The sequence below is a fragment of the Anomalospiza imberbis genome, chromosome 1 (genome assembly GCF_031753505.1).
Source record: "Anomalospiza imberbis isolate Cuckoo-Finch-1a 21T00152 chromosome 1, ASM3175350v1, whole genome shotgun sequence".
Taxonomy (NCBI): domain Eukaryota; kingdom Metazoa; phylum Chordata; class Aves; order Passeriformes; family Viduidae; genus Anomalospiza; species Anomalospiza imberbis.
The window spans coordinates 100,613,989-100,634,633 of record NC_089681.1 but is presented as its reverse complement, the minus strand read 5'-3'; the positions used below and the strand labels follow the sequence as shown (position 1 = coordinate 100,634,633).

Genomic DNA, 20,645 nt, shown 5'->3' with positions numbered 1-20,645 from the left:
ACTGAGGTGGAACAGGAGGAGCCATGTGAAAACTATTGCAACATTTTAACACTACAACACCTGCTAGCCAAGTGCTAGATGCTAACTGGTGTCCTGCAGCTCACACAAGTGCTCCTGGCTCCTCTATTTTACCCCTACCATACGTCTGTGACGTAAAAGCCAACTGCTTCATCATCGGTATCTACAAGGTCTTTCCAAGCCACAGCCCACACTGAGGCTTGATTCAAACCTACAGGATGCAGTGACAGGGCTGCTTAACATCAAGTCAGGGCTTCCTTTCTTTCTTCACCTATTTTGTGTGTAACAGCTTTGTTTTCTCTGGAGAGGTTTATTTCCCCAGTGGAACACCCCACTGAGGTCAGTCATCAGGGCTTGGAGGAGTGTGTCATTCCTTGAGTCATATCCTATGCCATCCTTCTCTCTTGTTCATTTTAGGAGTTTTTGGAACGGCTTACTCTTTGTTCAGGCTTCAAAGATGTCTCTCTTTTCATACGTGATCCCTGTTGTTTGTTTCATGACAACCTTTCTTGGAACAAAAAAATTAAACGCCCACTAATCAGAAAAAGAATTGTTTATGATTACAAGGGCTCCTGAATTGACTCTTCAATATTCCTAAGATGCTGAAACTAGAGGAAAAAAGCTTAGAGTTTTAAGTCACTTAAAACATCACTTTTTCCAGTCCTGCAAAATGACTTTTCTACCCATCAACATTTTGGATGAGCTCACAGCTGGTAAATGCTTTATGTTGGCGGCTTACGAAAATACAAATGCAGAATTTGCTTTCACTCAAATTTACTTCTTCCCCCCCCCCACCCCCCCACAGTATTTCCATTTTCCAGGGACGGTTGTTACGAGGAACAATTTGGGAGAATATCAACAAGGAGTTAGGAAAAATTCTATTGCAGTTATTTGCACCAGAAATCCATTTAAGCATTTTTTTACCTCTTATTTGCCGCCAGCTCAATTTTACACTCCACAGAAAACTGCCCTTCCCCATTTCACCTCTATTTGTCCTTCCCAGTGCCTTCAGGTGGTCTCCTAGGTTTGGAGCTTCTTTCTGGTTTTCAAATATATTCCCTGCTTGGGTGAGAAGCAACATATTGAGGCTACTAGACCAAAAATGGGGTATTTAAGGGTTTGGCCTTTTCTTTTCTTTTTGTTTGGACCTTTTTTTTTTTTTTTTTTTCATTGTGTGTGTCTGTGTCAGTGACATAGTTCCTGTTCAGTTCTGAGCACACGGAGGTTGGAGGTATCTGTCCAGTCAGGCTGTCCCATTATCTCCAGTTGCAGACCAGTCATCCCGGTGGCCAACCTGGTGCTGCTCAAAAGAGGAGCAGGGGTGAGGAGTCCTGCACAGATCCACCCTTCCTCCACCACAGAGGCAGTTGCCTATGGGGGCTTAATACTGAATGTTGCAAAAAGAAAGGCTTTAAAGTGGTTAAGTGGGGAAGGAATGGGAAATGCCTGTGAAGAAAGTACAGAGCAGTAGGGAGCTGGGGAAGAAGTGAAAACTGCTATAAAGGTGGGGCGATTTAGACAAGAGCAGGAACACAAAGAATGTGTAAAGAAGTGGAAAATTCAGGCGTTGTCTGAGGGCATTAGCAAAGCATGCTGATAGAAAGCTGCTGTTTGGTACAGAGGTCGGTGAGCATTTTAGGGGAGGTGTGTGTCATCGCCTGGGAGGCAGTGCACTGACATGATCTTAGTTTCCACATTTTATGGCAACATTTCTGTGGGTGCAGCAAGATAAGCAGCCGGAGCAGGAGCTCAGAGCAGATGGGGGGAGTGCTTGATGGACCAGGAGGAGGTGGAGAGGAATGGAGAAGTTTGTAACAGTTCTGGAGAGGAAGATCAGCTGTCATTTCGGGTCACACCATCTTCTAAATGTGGTGTTGAGCAATCTATTTCTCACTGCTTTCACCTTCAAAGAGATCAGTGAATATAAACAGCACACGTTACTGTTTTTGTGGCAGTCTGGAGCATCTGGTTTGAGTCTGAGGAATTGTAATTATACATGACTGGTGTAGGTGCTTCCCTAATGAGTCTAACATCTTTAGCACACCAGTAGTACTCGTACATGCAAGTAATAAAGTTAACAATAGGAAATATCCTTGATTGAAGTGACTTAAGTGAGAAAAAAACTTTTCCAAGTTGTGAAGGAGTGAGATGTCTCTGCAGAGGTGCTGTCGGGGAGCTGCAGATGCCGGAGTGCTGCTGGCAGGGCTATGGGATGCCTTGCCTTGCAGCCCCAGTGGCTGCAGTCTGTGCATTGCATTAAACATGTGGGGCTTAGGTCCTGCAATGGAAATTTAAATAGCGTTTTTTTTGCATGGAAAGAGGGTCTTCATGGCTTTAGCTAAGTATACAGCATAGTTTTAAAGAAGAACAAGGGGAAAAAAAATAAATCCAAATTAAAGCTAATGAAAAGAGAAAAAGAAGGAAGGAAGGAAACAACCAGAGTTTTTAGTTGACATACTGAGCACTCATCCTCGTGTTTTGTTTCCTTCAGGCAGGAACAAGAACTGTCTCTGTGTTTTTTCTAGGCCATTCAGGAAGTGTTACAGAGCAATAATAGCCCAGTTATCTAATAGTCAAAGTTTATTTAGGCTTTCACTGCTTCCCCTGCCCACTTAAGCCCTCCCTCTCACCCCCCCAAGTCCTCCTCCCCCCCATGCAGTTTGCTGGGCTGCTCTAGACTGAGCTCAATTTGACAGCCAAGTGGGGGAGGGAAGCTGCTGCCCGCATGTCATTTCCATTACACTCACGCATATTTTCATCTGGAAACTTTTTTTTTCCCTAGTCAACAATAACAACGGGGGAAGGAAAAAACCTATGGCAATAAAACATCCTGTTTATCTTCCCATCAGTGCTTTGGGGACTCACCATCATGAGACCCCCAAAGCGTTACATGCCTGCTTTAATCAAGCAGCACTGATCAGTTGAAACAACACTGATTGAAAAAGAAGTCTTCACTATTAGGGCTGCCCAGAAGTTATAGATATTAAATGCTTATTGTACTTCTGTATATTTCATGAGCAGGAGAATCAGATAAGAGCATTCCGTTATTAATCATTGCAAAACCCCTTATCTTTTCCTTCCTTTCCTCTGCTTTGAAGCATGCTGGAAATACTGTGATAAGTTTAGATTAGTCAGTGGATGATAAACCCCAAAGAGTGTTTCAGTTGGTGTGTTTGCTTAGAAGTTGTCATTCAAATGTTTCTGATGCTCAGAAGGAATAGTACATTGGGAAAATAGCTGGTGTGAACTGTGCCATAGAGTAATGTATGCAGTAACACTGCCGTGAAAGGAAAAAGCAAACAGTCAGCTATTCTGGCAACTTCTCTTCTGACTCTGCTTACTGAACTGACAGAAGATGCATGGATCTGAGACAGCAAAGACCAGATCAGAAGTAATTCCAAGCTGGTTAGCTGCAGCCCTTCCTTTTCCCAAGGATATAGTGTGCAGTGTCATGTAGAACACTAAGAAGGTGTTCTACACCTCAGGTGGTTGAGGCATGGTGTTAACAATGCCAGGGTCGGGGTTCAGCTCCTGAACAGGCCAGGCCGTTCACTTAGGAGTTGGACTTGATGATCCTTGTGGGCCCCTTCCGACTCAATACTCTATGATTCTCTATGTTTCTTTATTAGGAGCGGGACTTAGAATCTGACATCCCTAATCTGATTTTGATCTTTTTATGATCATCAGATTTTCAAAATTGTAACACAAGGAGAATTTGGGCCTTGGCCAGCAGATGATGATCAGCTGCCAGTGGGCAGCTCTCAGACCAAAGTTATTTCCTTGTTTTCAGGCAGTGAGCTTCTAAAACACATGTATGGTCAATCACATCAAATGCAGAGAATTTCAGTGCAATTTCTAAGCGAATTGTGAGGTCTTTTTAACTTTAAAAATAAAATCCGAGGGTGTTATTTTGTTAAGGTAATGCTACATTATAGAGCAAATTATAGTACAGTGGGACACCTATGAGCATGTGACATTTACAGTAAAGTCAAGTAAGTGCGTTATAGCGTGAGTTACCCCTGTAATTACCACATCATTTGGCACTTGAAAGAAGTGTTCCTTTATGTGACATACGTGAAAGAAAAGATCCAGTCCACTTCTTTATACTAAATGTGCGTCTTTGCAGAGCTGCAGTTTCAACTCCCCTTCTGAAGTGCTGAAGTTTATTGCTGTATTTGGTTTATCCTGTGAAAGGACTATTTAGCAAGTAAAATATCCTTTTCTTTCTCCTTTTGTAGAGCCACTGAAGTGTTTGGAAGCTTAAATTGCACTTCTGAGCTCTCAAAAAAAACCAAAAAACACGGGATTGCAGCATTTGTTTTGCAGTATTTCTAATGCAAGCAGTAATCACCCTGTGACATAACTCAAGCCAAAGAACTAGTTGTGTACTAAAAAAAATCCAATATGCACAGATTTATCCTTTATATGTTTGTTCCTCCACAGTTTATGTTGAATATTGTTGGAGTCAAGATAATCAGCTGCAAAGTTTCACCAAGGGTTTTTCTCCTGGTTTACTGTGTCCTGACACCAAAATGGGACTGCTGTGTTCAAGCATGCAGGCTGGTGGAGATCTCATGGTGAACATGCTCCCAGCTAGGGGCAGTGCTGGTGCAAGGCTGCTGAAGGCTGTCCTAAGGACAGCCAGCTGTGCTGCCAGCTACCAGCTTGTGCACTTACACTCTTACTGGCTTCCACTGATGTGTGCTAGGCTTAGCTTCATCCCAGTGGTGCTGGCTGGACTGGCATGTGTGTACTGGCAGGACCTCGTGGGCTGTTCCATTTGCCCTGACTGGGTTTGGATCATGAATCGTATGCTCTCTAAAGGTAAATGTATGTATTTGGTCCAGGCTGTGTTGATAATGCATATTCTACGCTCCAAGCACTCATCTCCCTAAGGATCTCAAAGCCCTTTGTGAACTTGTGCATCTGCAGTTGATAGCTGCAAGCAGAAGTGGCATTTGATGTGACTGCCCCACCTGCACTCCGCACACTTAATTCCAGGTGGGACCTGCAGCTCACATTCCTGACCCCCAAGGCACTGCCATCAGCTGCCCTCAGTTCATGGTCCAGCCGTCCCCATGGGGTTTGCATTGCTCTTGCTCCCAGGGCTGCAGCGAGGAGCCCCATGTTCCCGTTCCATTCCAGCAGCAAACTGGGGGCATGAGAGCTGGATATTATAGTTCGTTCAAGGGAAATGGAAAAACTCCTCCTCTCCTTTATCTATTATTTAGCATATATCAATGGGTTATTATTTATATTATAGGGCCTTATTTATTTATAGAAAAGCTGTTTCAGAAGTTTGCCAGTTTAGCCTAATTATCCCCTTCTGTGGGTGCAGTTGCAGTAGGTCTTTAATGTGCTAATGGGAGAGCATGAAAGCTATTAACAAAACCATGCTGGGAATTCTAAAGCAGATCTGGAGATTATGAAGCACAGTGACTGGGGGGATGCAAATCCTTAGCATCTCTTTGGGATAACTTGTGGCTGGTTGGCATTCAGATATAGAGTAGGTAATCCTGACAGCCTGTAGGTGAGCCACTAGAAAAACTGTTGTGCGTGACACAAATCACAGGATCTCGTTTTTGTCAGGAATTTTATGCTGATAATTACAGAATAGGAAGGGAAAGACTGTAAGTCATTCGTGTTAGGGCAAATGGGCAGGAGAAAATAATTATGTGATCTTTGAACCCCAGATTTACCTTTGTATTGTACCACAAGTTTGTGTTCTTCAAAATTGGGTGCAGGGTGAGCAGCTGGACATTTTGGCCTGTAAAGCCTTTGCAATTGCATGAGTGCACACATGCACCAGCACTTGGTGTACACATCCTCCTGCGTCAACCACACAAGTCTGCAAAACTCTGCTAGACAAATAGCATTTATTTCTTGTGTTTTGTTTGTTTAATCTTAGAACACCCAAATAAAGCTATTAACTGCTGCTGTAGTTCAATAGGAATTAGATTAGATTAGACATTTAGATTAGATATTTCCTTAGAATGTTTTGAAGGGGCTTTGTGGGAGACAGACAAACAAAGGGTGAGTGTGTGTTGCAGGTGAGTGTGGAGTGTGCTTAGGGTCAGGAAGATGCTTGTGCTGCATCATGTGGGGATCTTCTGAGCTGTGGGCATGAAGGAGGAGAGGGGCTGGGCAGCATCACTCCCAGGGTGGCCTGCCTGTCCCTCACTGCATTGCTGTGGCCAAAACTTGAGTGAGTTGCTGAGAGGAGACTTCATCCATCTTAAGACAGTTTTAATAGTCCTAAAAAAATATGTGTAAGCCATCTGTTAATTAAACTCTTAGTCTCTAAGTGCTTTGGAGACTAGGATGAATATGAGGGCATGCAAAAAAAGCCTGCTTGGATTTGCTGGATGTGAAAAACAGGGTCCTTGAACCTCTTCTTCTCCTTTATAGCTCCAAAACCATCTGAAGCACCAGTAATAGAACCACTACAATCACAGTTGCCAGTATATTACTCTTAGAGCTGGTCTTGGCTTTTCTTAAGTGCATCCAGTTGCTGTGGTGAATAGTCTTGTGTTCACAAGTCATGCCTTAGGACTCTTAATAGGTGCCTTCTATGTGTACCCGAGGAGAACAAGGCGAGAGGCATATTTTAGTCATCAAATGCAAACCCTGTCATTTATTATGTTTCTCAAGTTAAGGAGAGAACATGCTGTCCACAGTGCTCTGCAGAAATGCAGCACACTGAACAGCTTTCCACACTGCAAGAGAAAAACGTAATTGCTGAGGCTGAGTCCCAGGAGTTAATGTCTGGTGATAACATTCATTCGCTGGGACCTCTCTTTCTGTGCAGATGGCAGCTGCCATTGATGGAAAAAATATATTGGTATGGTGTCAAACTACACACCCACTTAGGACATAACTCATCCCATGTATTACACAAGAATATTGTTAAGTTTCAGATGTCTTCTGGAAATGGCAGGCTTTTGAATTCTGGGAAGGTTTGGATTAATTTTGCTAAACCAGATGCAATGACAAAATTATATAAAATTCACATGTTCTTTTCATTGTAGTCAGGTTATATTAATGACAGCCATCTCCCAAGCATGAATTCTCAGCTCATTGTTTAGAGAACATAATTAAATTTTTGAAATTAATAAAGGTTTCCAGTTTAAGTAGCTGCATGCAAGAAGTTCTATTGCCAGGTAAAAACCCTGTGGCACAACTAGTTCAGTGCTGTATGCTGTATCAAACTGCTAAAGAAAGACATCCAGCACAATATTGACGAGGTGTGTTAGATAAAACATGTGCTGCTGTGCTTTGAGTGGTTGTCCTTTGCATTTGTTTCATAGCCAATATAGTTACAAGAGCATCGAAAAATTATTTATTTTGTTTATCTGCTCAGAGCATTTACAAATCCCCTAAAACTAAAATTGTCATGGATATGCTATGTGGATTTAACTCACCAGATAGAAAATCTAGATTATCTATTGTTTGCCTTATACAAATAAAGCCACTTTATTTACAGGCTGACTTGGATGACTTTCACCAGCAGAGAACCCCTTCTAATGAACTCGGTGTTATTCCACTTGACAGACAAGTGTTTTATTTTCATTTCATGGTCGTTGGAATCTCTTTTTACAGCAGTTGCATCTAAGCCACAGTCTAAGAATCCAAGATTTGTGAAATACAGAGCAGAAAACATTCCTGCGCTGAAACAAACTGATGGGAATTTAATTGTTGAGTCTAATATTGTCCTTGATTTAAGTCAACAGGCGATAAACCTGCGAAGTAAGGATACAAATGGACACTTAAAAGTTTCTTAGGTGATAAACAGTCTTTACTTTCTTCAATTTCAAAGGGAGTTCTAAGGCCAGAGCTTACAAGCATTATCATATATACTTCATTTACCTACTTATGGGCAGGGGACTATTTAAACTTCCAAGTCAAATGAATAAGAGCTTTCACTGCTGGAAAGTAGAACATAAATTGCTAAAATAGTCCCTGAAAATTTGTTCAGCCAAATTATCTTTTCTTTCTGTAACTTGCATCTCTTTCTCATCCATCAGCCAATTACAAGTTTCACCAAATTATTTGGATGTCAAGGAATTTTTCTTTACTCCTTTAACAAAAGGACAGACTTATATTTTTAAATAAGACCTCAGATCAGGTATTGTTATTGGTTCTGAGTCTACTTTGATTGTATGTGCAAACAGCGAGCATAACACAAACTGCAACCCTTATGATTATGCAATTATCTGAAGAGTAGTATTTTATAATACCAGTGGTGCTCTTAGATTCACTCAATTGTCATCATTTGCCATAGTTGCATTTCTTTTTTTAAACTACTGTCACATGCCTCATTGCAATTACATTACACACTGCAATGCACTTTGCCACGTATCTCACAAAAATACCTCTTCATTGAAGTCCCACTGTATGTGCAACACTGCAGAGACCGTCACTAGAATGCTCCATTTTGGATGATTTTACTGACCTAATGTGTTATTTATTATTCAACACATTCTTACCTTAGCTTTTCTGGTACCTAGTGCAAGAGTAGTGACTAAGAGCATGTTGTTATCCCCTCTCACAAAATAAACCCCCTGCCGACCAAAAGGTTCTGAGGAGAAGAATGGATGGACAGACCAGCAAAATGCACTGCACATTTCAGTCATAGGGATATTCTTCTCATGCTCCTATGAAACAAGGCTTTCATCTTAGTGGGGTTTCCCCTTCACGGTTATTAATGAGATTAACATGTTTTCTCTTTCTTTAATTAAAATTCCACCTACTTACTTGGGGATATGGTACTGAAGTGCTGCTCAAGTGAATGGATGGGCTCCTGCCTAATGCCCCAGGGTCTGCTGGAGCCTGTCAGCAGAGGCAGCAGAAGGAGAGTGTCCAATGGCACACATACATCTCAGCACACACAAAGCACATTTGAGGGTAACCCAGGGAGAATGTGCCTCTTCTCCTCCCCCTGGCACTGGCCTAAAGTATCAAACTGTCAAGAACAACACTGGGCCCTTCCAGCCCCTGAAGGAGTCAACAGGGAACAAAGCCTTCTGTCTCCCTCCAGCTGGGCCATGCAGCTGGAGTGATTTTGAAGCCAGTTGAGTTTCTTTTCTTTTAAGTAGGTCTATCTGTAAGAGGGCTGAAATTCTAGAAAAGTGAAATGCATCTCATTAAGTGTGAGATTAAAACTGGTTTTGAAAACATTAAAAGAAGCTTTTGGTGTCTGATCTTTATTAAAAACACTTTGTTCAAGCCCATGTTTTATTAAAAAAATTAGTGTGTTCAGTATCTTGGAATTAAATATATGCTTTTCATTTGGGGAGCTAAATTAATTTGCCTCCAGAATTTCCATTTCCATGTTCATGCAGAAAGAAAAGCATCAGGGAAAGAGTACCTTCACTTTCTAGAATGGTACCCTTTTAGGTAAGGCTCACAAATCATAGCTGTAGGGGGGAACTTACAGAAAGTGTTAGTCTGACAGCCATTCAAATAGTGTTTAGGTTTTTCTTTTCATAAAAATTGAAAGATTTTTCCTTTTAACAGCCTTGAACAGGTATTTCTGCTACTATATTTATTTCTTATACAAATTTCTTAGAGGAAGTTGTTGTTAGTGTGGTTTGGGTTTTTTACCTGTAAGCCAGCAGCAGAACATCAATGCATAAATCATAGGCTCTTTCAGGCAACAAGCGTCCCCTATCATCCAGGATAATATAAACCATTTAACCATAGCCAGTTACTTGTGAAAGTGTTACTTCCTGGGCTTTATCTTTCCCTTCTCAGTGTAACTTTTGGGCACCAAGTACTCTGTGAGTAGTAGAATTAAAGGAGATTTTTCTCTGTTGAATTTTCCTGTGTCTCCTGGGTATGGTGCCTCTTCACGGTAACCCCAGTTGCCCTCCTTGTTGGTATGTCATGATCTCCTTTTCCACCATTTCTGGCCTACCCTTCCATGACCTCACAGCTGGGTAGGAGTTGTTGTGTTCAGCTTGCCCAGTGGTGGAGGAATAAAAGAGCCAGCTTTGTGCTGGTGCCCAGGGAGAGAGGAGTCAAAATTTTAACTGAAACAGCACCAAGGTCAATGGAAATTTTTTCTGTTTTGGCTCCCTAGAGCCTTTGTTTGCTAATTAAGGAGCCAGGGGAGAATCGATAGATTGTCATGTGAACCTGTGCTTTTTTTAGAGCCCATATCATTTATATGTTTTGTTATTAAAGTAACAGAAGAAGTTATATATGAGGTCACATGCAGCCAGGCCTGCACTCCTGTTTGATCTGCATGGGTGACTTAGAGTGGAGACTGATTTCTCTATTGTCTTCACTACTTTTTTACTTCTTATGGGTGAGACAAAAGCAAGTAAACAAAAGCATCACACTGTCAAGTGCCCTGTGGTTTTGAGTGTCTTATTAGCCAAGTGCTCAGATGAAGATGCTGAGGGCTTCTGCTTTCAGGTGCTCTTTTGCATCCCTCAGGCTGTGACTGGTATTTCTGCTGATATTTTGATTCTGTTGGAAAATAGAAAGAGGCCTCAATTTGGGTGCCAAAAATGAAATCACTTAGATAAGAATTTATGCCATAGAGGAGAAAGAGAAGCAGAAAATTTGTAGATAAAGTTGTAGGAAATTGCTCCAGGATTAATTGTCATTGATTTTTTTCAAACCCATGCAAATCAGAGTATGTGTGTTTATCTGTTTCTGGAAAGAAAACTTAGCCAGAGATGAAAAAATGGTCTCTTAGTTTTGTTTTTCTTCTGGATGGTTTCTTTATAAGCCAACAAACCAAGTAAAACTTCAGCTCCTCAGGTTTTTGTATTAATATCAGGTCTTCTTTCTTTAAGATTATTCTCTAAATGCCAACATCTGATAAACTGGAAATCTGAAACACCAGGAAAATCCCAGGGCAAATAACCAGCTCTTTTTCATATTTATCTAGCAACTTTGATTTTTTTTTTTTTTTTAGCCTTTTGAGCCCTCTGGTGGGTTTGTATTTGTAGAGGACAGTGCAAAGAACAAGTCAATATTTATTCTAGTTAACTGATAAATAACTGGGTGATTCAGAGAACCTTAGTAAGAATACCCTTGTCATGGTCATTACTGACGTCTGTGGGTTTATTGCTCACCAGGTTTCTGCAGGAATCTGTAATAAAAACCCTAAACATAGCAAGAACTCTGAATGTAGGAGTTGGGTGCATACCGCATGGGGAGAGAGTTAGCAATTGCAGAAACACTGGGAAGGGATCAGAGATTTGCAAATAAACTTCAACCCCAGCACTTGCACTCGTCAGAAAGGATTCATTGTTTATAAACTGCTCTACTTTTCAAGGACTGGGCACATAATTAGCATCCTAACTTTTAAATTCTTCATCCTAATAGGTACCCCCTCTGTTTTGTATGGCTTATTCTCTGTGCAGTCATGTGAGCAGAAAAGGTGGCATATTTCGTATTTTTACTTAGTATATAGACCCTTTATAAAAGGAAGTTTGGGAAATATAAGTGGAGCTTTTCTATTTAAGTAGCTGATGCTCTTTCAACCAAGCTTTAACAGCTCCCTTGCTACTGCCACAATCTCTTCCACCCCCTTCCTGTTATCACCAAGAGGCCAGTACAGTATGATCTGCTAGAGAACTATCTGAATAGTCTCATGCCTTGAAGCTGCTTTGATTTCAACCAGCTGAGCTTCCAGTCAGACCTTTGTAGACCATTAGAAAGCCAAACAGGGCTCTAAAAAAGCAGAAAAATTGTTTATAGTGGAAGCTTTTCAGCTGTGAGTTGCAACAATATCATACACCGTTAAAAGCTGGAATGTCCTCAGTAGAATAGATCCATGGTTGGAATAAGGCTGCTAACAACTTTGGTTTGTAAGTTAAAGATGTGTGTCAGATAGTATGTTTAGTGTTTCTCTTCTCTAACAATACTTATGGTCCATACATTGGAAAAATAAATCTGTGGCTTTTTAGTACAGACCACTCTGGTTAATATTTCTATTTGTGGTATATTGCTCAGCTTCTAAGTAGCTCTGCATTTGGAAGAAGGAAACATAAGCCTGCTATTAAAAAATGGTTCTGGACCACTCCAATTGATAAGCACCTATTTGTAAATATGTCATTGAAATGCTCCCGTGATATTTTTGAAGGTTTTTTGAGTATCTGCAGCAGATAATAAAATCATGATACCCAGAATGATATCTCGTTTTCTCATGAGAGTCAACAAGCATTCTTGTGGCCCCACCTTTTGTCTGCCCTCTTTATTACCCTCTTGATAAGTGTAAACCTTAAGTTCTAGCATGGGTTGTGTGGGGAGATGTTTTGTTTTTAATAAAACTCTACAGGACTACTAGATGCTGTTAACAGAGTTCATATTTCACCTCATCTCACAGACAAGGGCCATCCAGATGGCATAGAATTATTTGAGTTGGAAGAGACCTTAAAGATCATCTAGTTCCAACTCTCCTGCCATGGAAAGCAGCTCCACCCATTAGCTAATGTTGCTCAGGGCCCCATCCAACCTGGTCTTGAACTCTTCCACCGCTCAGATCCAGTCTACTCTCAGTTTCCATCCTCCTTATGAATGGTTTTGGAGACATCCATGTGCTCTTGATGTTTCAGCACTACCCTACAAAATGATGAATGTCCTCAGAGTCAGCACAGAGGCATGGCTACATCCTTTCACTGAAATGTTTGAGATTTTAAATCTGCCGGCCAACACATGCCTACATTTAAAGTAAATTGCATTTAAATAAAATTAAGACCAGAGTTTCTTTGCCAGCTATGGCTCCTATCTGGAGAGGGTGTATAGTCAAGGGAATCAGTTGTGCAGGCTTTTGCCCACGTGCAGGTTAGTCAAGGCAAAGAGTTGCTGTGGGGTTAAAATCAGTAGCTTCTCAAAAGAGACTGATGCAGAAAGGCTGTCTGGGGAGTTGGGGATGACTGTTTTCAGGAGGGAAGCCTGTGGTATAGAGGGAAAATGCCCCGGGGAAGGAGAGAAATGGAAATACTTTGCACTATTGGTTTGGTCTCTTTATGCTGAAATTCTGAAAGAAAACTTAATGATTTAAAGGGTTTGGCCTCAAACTTTTAGCAAGTAATAGTCTAGGGCTGTTAGAAAAGCAAAACAATATGTATTTCCTAACGTATGCCATCGCTTCTCATCTGTGGTCCTTCAGAGGAAACATGTCACAGAGGGGAAGACTGGGGCCACATTTCCCATTTCTCATCACACAAATGTCCTCATGTCTCCTTCCAGCTCTAAGCCTTAGGAACAACACTGAAATTTTATCCAAATATGTTACTGCTGAATACAGAAACATTCCTGGAAAAGCACTCATTGCCTATAAAATGTCACCTGACTTAATTAGTCTGGTGAGACATTTCCCTAAAGGTTAATGAATACACCCACTCTCAAAGAGGAGTTTTGCAGTGGATTCAAAACCCCAGAGAGATGGAGAGAAAGAAGAGGGCTCAGCTGGCTCCTGAGAGGTGGCAAGAAGGCAAGTATCATCAAAAGTCTTTCTCAATGAGCCCTCCAATGTTGCCATTGCACTATGTCTCCAATATGTTAGAGCTATGGCTAAACCAAGTTATGACAACACATTGGGCACTTCCTCTGTTAGAGCACAGCAGGTGCTTTCTTTCACTTTCACACATTGAAACCCTCGGATTAGGATTCTGGCATGCCTTGTACAAGACTGGCTTGTAGCTTATCCTACAAACAGAGTAGGAGTTGAGTAAGATTTTAGGGTAGATTGCATGTGTGTTCATTCTTCCCCTTAAATGATCCTCTTCCCTCTGGGTGGTGAGGAGATGCTACCTTGGAGTCCTTTTGCCAGCCTCTTTGTTATTCATTTGCAATCAATATGCATCCTACCGTCATCTTTCCATCATTTTCCTGTACAAATATTTAGCTAATTATATTATCTCACTTTTTTGTAGTCAGAGCCCTATCTGTCTTTTCTCATAGAGGTAGAATAACAGCAAGAAAAATTAATTCCTCCCCATCTGGAGGCTGATCAGTGGAGACTGAGCCATCAGAGGTGATGCTTCTTTGGTTTGCTTGCTATATATATTTTTATTTTCTGGAATCTAGCAGTCTCTGTAGTCAGTATGTATTAGATATCTAGGCATCTCTCTCCTTCCCTCTTGAGGGAACTGCTCGTAATGTTTCTCTTTACCACTTTTTTTTTGGACTTGCGTTACAAGGAAGAAGGAGAAAATCTGCAATGTAGGAGTTTTTCCGGACAAAAGCGGCAACACGCACATCTGGCTTTTTCTGGTACTGTTTAGAAGGAGGAAATCAGGGGGCGTGGGGTTAGGTTTTGTTTGTGTTGCCTTTTTCTTTGGCCTCTCCTACCACACGCAGGCTCAGCCCCTGCCACTTGAATTGACCAGATGCCTTTGGATTGTCCTTGTGCTGCTGATGCAGTGGGTGTTCAGCAGCTGCATTACTGGCTGTTGCAACAGGGAAAAGCCTGGAGCCTTTCTTGTCCCAGAACTGTTATGGAGGGAAGTCTTAGGGCATGGTCTCCCCTTGTTCCAACATGGTACCAAGCTGCAAAATTATCAAGGTATTGGTATTTGCCTAATTTCTGCTGGTTGGCGGGAAATACAATGAGACTAGGGCTTCTGCCTGAGGCAGTGCGCACCCAGTGGAGTCAGTGCCAGAATGAGTCATTCAAAGTGCACTTAAAAAGCCCAAAGGAGCACTGGGGAAGCTGTCTGGGTATCCATGAACCGAAGAGACTTCTTCCTCTACCAGTACATCCTTTGCCTGACCTGAGGCACTAACATGGACATACTCCTCAGAGGGACACCCTGTCTGCTGTGGAGATTTGTAGATGTCTTGGAGGATCCCAAGGCCACAGAATGTGATCTGTGGCTTTTCTATTGAAAAGGCAATTTTATAAACCCTCTTAAGTTGACTGGGGCCATGCTGGTGACCCTTGATGTAGGCTGAGGATGTGGCACTGCCTTCCAGTCCTGAATCCTGATTTTCCTTTGAGAACGGGATTTTCTCTTTATCCTTCCATAGCAATGGGTATTTTGTTGGTGTTTGTTGTGTAATACCACTGGCTTGTTATTAAAGGTCAGGCTTTATGAAAAGCCACTGTACATGCGTTAGGTTTAATGGCATGACGTTAAAATAAGGAGGGACTGGTCAAGAGACTTCCACACTGAGATCTACACTGACTTAAGTACAAAGTCTCATTTTTCCAGTAATGTTACCAGTCCTGAAGATACTGCACCTTTTGCTTAAAGCACTGCAGACATTTCAGCCCATTTTTAAAGCAACAGGCACATTATCACTGCTGTTATTGACACCTAATGCATGAATATAGTATCTTCCCAACTATATCCCACCTGGTTGAGGACTGTGTGTACTGATGTTCTTCTCCATTTTTTGGGAAGTGTCAGACATCTCACATCTTACAGTGCTGGTGGTGATTTACTTGCAGAGCCCTGTGATACGCTATCTGCGGTGCAGTTAATCAGAAGTTCTCCCAAGATGAAGGTCCCAAGCAGCAAAGAAGCCTTCTTGTCTAATAAATCATGGAGATGGATCTGGCCAGAAAATTTTTCTTTTATGTCTCCTTTAGTTTGAAACTGAATTTTGATAACTTCAAGGGCTTTGTATAGATGTACATTTCCTTTTGTGGATCATGACATCATGGTCATGAGACTGTGCAATCTCAGCTGGGTTTTGCATACAGGAACTATATCTGGTTGTACAGATGTTTTCAGCATACTGTTATATCAGAGATATCTTGTACGAACATTTGTTACAATTTGTCTGTCTGGGTGTTAAGGTTTTTGGTTTTTGGTGGGTTTTTTTGGTTTTTTTTTTTTTTTTGCTTCCTAGCAAGATAAAAGAAGAGCTGATTTGATGCATGAAAGGAATGTTGGTCCCAAACCAATTGTTTGTTATTTTCTCCAGACCAGTATGAGGGAGAAAATGAATTGGGTTAACAGCAGCTGACTGATCTGCAGCCTGTTTTTCTTCAGCATTCTCAGTCTCTGAACTTTGATCCAGTTCTTTGCATTGGAAAAAAAAAAAAAAAAGGATAACACCTGTGTCATAGAATTAAGGTTTTTGGCTCTTCTGGTGAAGAGGTGAAGAAGAACAGGACACTTTTGTTTATAGTTAACATTTTGTTACTCTAATGCTTATCAGTACTACTGAGTGAAGTATGAAGTATCTTGGAAGAGTATAAAGGGTTTGCTGCAGTCATAGACATATTCAAGTAGAAAATTAGGGGGGGAATCAACTGTGTGTGCAGATTTCCTCAATTTTTAAATGGCTGTTTTAAATTTACTTTCTGTTTGTAATTTGTTCTTACATGACTGTTATCAGAACATATATGTAAATAAATGAGTTTTGTGCTAAGCTGTTGTGAAGAAGGTAACTTAGAAACACAATATGAAGCTGAAACTCATGGCAGAGGTACATACTAGATGTCCTTCTTACAACCAACTACTTTATAAGTGGAATAATTGGACTCTATGAATGCATTTTCCGATATTAATAGTATGTGGAGCTCAGGAGAGATACTTAGCTTTTGTTATATTGCGTAACTTTGTTGCTCAGCAAATATTAAGCACCTGATTCTGCTCTCCTGGAGTCACTGGGATCTTGGCTGCATGTAAGATTAAGTGCAGCTATGAAGCTGTTGTGTATATATTTAAATATGTTTCTGATGAGACTTTTAGGACTTAATTCTGCCCTTGTTATTTGGCATGAGGGAACTGGTTATGCTCAGTATCATAATTCAAACATCCAATAAAGGAGTCAAAATGACACGCCACTATCCCTAGAGCCCTACCCTTACAGGACCTCACATTTACTGGTTTTTTTTGCAGGGTGCTATGTCATGACAAACTAAAATTACTATGTAGCATATACTAGTCTGCAAATAACACTACCAGGGCCAGAAATAACTTTATTCTTTGATAGGAGAAAAACTAATTGTATTTATTTGCAATAGTCATTATTAGAATTGTAGTTCTCACGGTGGCTTTTGTAAAAAAGGAGGCCTTTTCCAGATGACATACCTATAATTCAAATTTTGAGAAAGGACAGAAACAAGCTTTGAAGATTATTTTGTGTATGAACATTTTCAAAATATTTTGCTATTAAATCCTTTTATCTCTCTTTTGATTATATTGTTTTTGAAGAAATAAGGTGTTCATAATTTTTTGGAAAAGCAGTTTTCTGAGGGTAACTGCCTACAACTGAAATATAAGCCGATCTTCAACTCCCAAATAGTCACCAGTCTGTCTGGGATGTAAAAAAGGTGTATGTCTGAACAGACATTGCTATTTAGGATAATTGTGTTGATAACAGCAGAATTTTAATAGAATCTTCAAGAGCCTGTATTATAATATATATATATGTGTGTATATATATATATATATATATATATATATAATATTAGAGATTGTTAAACCTCTAAGAGTAAAAATGTGCAGCTGCTGGAAGCATGCTCTAGGTTCTTTTTAAATTCTGTGGTCCCAAACTACTAAGTGTTTTTTTCCCCATAATACAGCATCTTACCTTTTTGCTATCCCTAATCCTATGCACTTTTTATTGTCTCTTTTAGTTATATTAAATCCATCTGGGTTTCATATGAAGAGTATTAACATAAAAGACTTACCCAGTCTAGGAAACCAAACATATTAGAAAGCCTGGTCTATGCATTACCACTTTCACAGCCTTCCAAAAAGTTATTTGATATTGAGTGGTGACAAAAAAGATAGAAAGGAGTTTTGTCGCTCTGTAATTTTCATTAAGTTTAGGCAGGAAAGATTTCAGCTGAATTTTTAATATACAAGATGTGGAAAATATTTTAAGGTCCTCTGGGCATACTGCTGAGTGATTTGAAAGGCAAGAGAGTGGTAGAGGCAACTTTTCTTTTTTCTTGCAAATGAAAGGTCATGTTTACCAACTTCGAAATGTTTTGGAAAACTAAATTGTCTGTTCATCAATTCTAGGGTCATTTTGTAAGCTTTTTAATAGGCTGTGTAGTCTACTGCCTACAAGCAATTTTTGCATAACAATAGGAAGGGAAATTCTTTTATAATACACATTTGTAATGGTGCCAGAAATGTACTTTCTTGTATAGTAATACAAGTGATGGCAAAATGTGTGTTTCTGGTTTTGAAGGTAATCATTGCAACCCTCCTAGAAATACTGTGACTGGGAACACACATTTCAGCAACTTTGCTGCTCTGCCCAAAATCTGGAATTCCAAGCAGATTTTGCAGGAAGTTATGGTTTGGTCATCTCAGTTGAGCACTAGGCAGATGTGGCCAGGTGGCTGCTGTGCCCCTTTCCAGAAGCAGAGATCTTCCAGGACCCTGGTTCAGACAGGTCAAACCTGCAGAACATGGGAGAGAGTGTTCAGCTGGCAAGTCTGGAAAAGGCTTCTCTTCCTGGTCTAGCAGACACTGCAGCCTGTTGGATTTCAGGCTTTGGTTTGAGCCTGCCGAGTAGCAGAGCAGATTCTATGAAAAGACTTGAGTGTCATAGCTGGCAAAGGGATTTGAGCAATTCAGCTCGTTCCTAATTTTCTAATTTTACGATATTTTTCTTTTATATACTAAACCAGACCTTATCCTTTCTGATTGAGCAATTCAACAGATTTTTGTAGATAGCTGTGTGGATGGTAGCTCCAGCATCTGTATTTTAAAGAAATTTGAGATCCTGTAGCCCAGGTTCTTTTGATGCAGACCATGTTTGTATTTTTTTTTTTTTTAGGTACCTTTTTATAGGGGCTCTGGTTTTAATTTGTGCTATTCTGAAGACACCAGGATGAAAAGATATAAGTATAAACACATGTGAAAATGGGATTCTTTAGGGGTTCTTGAGTGAACCTGTTAGAAAACAGGATTTAAAATATCTTTTCTTGACAATTTACAAGAAGACATAGAGCCTACAGTGCAAAGCCTCCATGGTTTTCTGGTACCCAACCATAGTCAATTCATTTCATTATTATTTTAATTTCTTTAGCAGTAGCCAGTATTCAGCTCTGTGTTTTTCTAGGCAGAGAATAAAATCACGTGCTTGACTTCAGTATTGAAACCCAATTCCTGTATACTCATTCATCATGTTCTAGATAATTTGAGCTCAGCCATGAACATTTTACATCTATACTGCCTTTTACAAAGATAGACAACACAATTACCCACTGTCAATTTTTCTCATTAAGACAAAAGAGAGGGCAAGTTCATTTCTCACTAGTGTAATTCTGAGGTTTTCTTTCAACAATAAAAGAAGCCAGGGGGAAAGTACAGGATTTTTTACCTCAAGAAAAGAAGTTTATATCACCTTAGCAGGAAATTGAACTTTGATTCATGATAATAAGAGGAAGAAAATAATGCAGATATTTACTTCTTTGAACATCGTACAGGGTTGTGTTGGTTATCTTTCTGTTGCCTAATTAAATGCAATCTTTCAGTAACGCACTGAACACCGATTTCACTCTAATGAGGTGACTGAAACACTGTAAGACGACCTCTCAGTTATCTCTAAGTCTAGCATGTTGCCACTGGAAATTAGCCCTGCAAATACTAATTAAGGTCCTGTTGGGCTGATCCCTGCTCTGTTAGCCCTTCTGAGCAAGCCACAGCCAAAACCTTGCTCACTTTAACACATGCTCAGAGGTGGGATGTGAGCAGGCTTTGTCAGGAGGCGCAGAAGCATGTTCATGGCTTAGTTCTCTTCTCTCTGTTTTCCCCTTGAGAAGACAGTATTGTTGAATGTGCTGCCCAGCAGTGTCCATGAACCTTGGCTAGGAATTAGAAAAAAACCAAGAAACTACGATCAATCATATCCAGCATCTTAATAAAGCAAGGACAATTTCTGTAGGAAAGAGGGGACAGGCATAGTAGAAGACATAGCCTTGCATTTAAAGATTTCTCTATTAAGACATGACTGTGAAAAACTGATTTATGCCTCTCTGCCTGAAAAGTGCATATTAGGCAGAAGAAATAGAAAGGTGAAAAGCAGACCTGTTCCACCAGCAATAAAAAACTACATCAGTCAATCTGGTGGATGAATCTCTTCTCTGCTGGGAAGGTTTTGGGTTGTTTTTTTTCTGAAACATCTGGTTCTCTCAAGGCAAGAGAAGATCTCATTGTTTACACAGAGCAGTTCATATTGCGAACGCTGACGTTTTAAAATAGTAGCACTTTCTTTTGGTATGTTGTTCATGGAAAGGGTTGCTTTCTGGCATGGAATAAAAAGGTGAAAACTCTGAGAAGCAGCTAATTATTGAAGGAATATTACTAGAGGAATGACAGCTTGGACCCCCTCTTTCCCTCTCCTGCTAGGCTCGATTGCTGAACTAAAAAAATGGAGCTGAATGTCTTTATTTGAAGTGTAGTATCATTGCTGGTGAGTCACCAACTCCTATGGAGTTAAAACAGTACAAATCCTGTTATTTCAGGTGGTCATGTAAACTGCTTAGTTTCTGTGTAATTCTGCCACTCCTGGTAAACACAGGGCAGAGAGCAGAATGGGAATAACCACCCCTTCTACTCAAACCTTCCCTAGTGAAATTCTGCTTTTATTTGAGAAGACCTAACATGGGTGATTTTATTAGTAAAAAAGTTTAAAATTAAGTCACCTTTATTCACCATTATTCCCACCAGACAGTTCTGTGAGGCCCT

The 20,645-nt window shown here is 40.4% G+C and overlaps 1 protein-coding gene across 4 annotated transcripts in view; it reads left to right on the top strand.

The window, feature by feature from the left end:
• EGFR (epidermal growth factor receptor) overlaps positions 1 to 20,645 on the top strand; it is a 156,937-nt gene that overhangs the window by 61,553 nt on the left and 74,739 nt on the right. Inside the window, exon 1 of one of the 4 annotated variants that reach the window (XM_068202476.1) lies at positions 10,042 to 10,065. The exons of 2 other annotated variants lie outside the window; for them this stretch is intronic. The gene's annotated coding sequence lies outside the window, so the exon portion shown is untranslated. Of the gene's footprint in view, positions 1 to 10,041; positions 10,066 to 13,939; positions 14,015 to 20,645 lie in introns of those variants that run through there. One more of the 4 variants, XM_068202470.1, reaches the window with a different exon arrangement.